The sequence below is a fragment of the Cucurbita pepo genome, chromosome LG17 (assembly GCF_002806865.2).
Source record: "Cucurbita pepo subsp. pepo cultivar mu-cu-16 chromosome LG17, ASM280686v2, whole genome shotgun sequence".
NCBI lineage: Eukaryota > Viridiplantae > Streptophyta > Magnoliopsida > Cucurbitales > Cucurbitaceae > Cucurbita > Cucurbita pepo.
The window spans coordinates 1,245,976-1,247,105 of NC_036654.1; positions in this window are offsets into that span (position 1 = coordinate 1,245,976).

A 1,130-nucleotide genomic window follows, 5' to 3' on the forward strand; every position below is an offset into this window, starting at 1 on the left:
TATGAGTAAACTCAATCCATTCTATATAATTTGATGAATTAATCGTTATTCTAGTAACCAAATAATTTGGTGATGGTTTTTAAAGTTTTTTTTTTTTTTTTTTCAATTTGCAAAGACAAGTGGAGAAGAAGAGACAGCCTTTCATGTGATTTTTCTTAGAAACTGTCGAGAGGTCCATTTTGGACTGCCATACACTCTTAATTGATTATCTTCAATTATGAGCACCCATCCAATATTCCAAATTGCTACCTTTTTGACTTCACACATCCGTTTTCAACATTCATTCAATCAATTACGTCTCATTCACCTAGAGGTAATGTACAACGAACCATACACATAGTCATACGTGCTTAACAAAGTGATAACATACATCAAGCACTCGGAGCACATATGTACAAATTTCACGTCTACAATCATAAAATGATTACATATAAATAGTAGTAAAGTATATGAGGATGACATACAAAGCTAGAAAATTCCATCAACTAACAAGTCCACTTACATATATTTAGTTAGTATACCTATGCAAAGGTATTCTTAACCTATCCATCAAAGAATAATTTTTACTAGTATGCATGTATCACCAAGCAAATCCTACGAGTATTACTTCCTATTTCCGTATGGTTAATAACTAGTTTGATGGGTGTCGACAGTGGCTTGAAAATTCACTGAAAATTATGGAAAAATCTTAGAAGAACCTAATTTAGGTAAAAATAGGTTTAGTATTATCATTGGGACAAAAAATAAGTAAATGGAGGTCAAAACGGCAAAAGGAAACCAACGGGTCGAGTTGGTCGAGTTTAGTATTCACTCACTTTCACGCTAGGCGGATCTGCATTTGTGGGTCGATGAATGAGTCAATTCGGTTCATGAGCACGTAGGTTGCAAGCGCGAGTCGAGCTTTCGGGTTGCAGTTTTGGTTTGGGTCGTTCTGGTTGGCATAGGCGGGTCAAACGGGTCAAGTTGGTCGAGTTCGAGTGCGCATATCTATGTTCATCATCGGACGCGTCTCTCCACTACGCGCCCAACATGTGTACTACCAGGCGAAACACGTCTTCCTTTTCCTGATCGCTGCATGTCTTTCACCAATTGCTTTGCGTTTTAATTCTTTTTCTTCTTTTTTTTTTTTT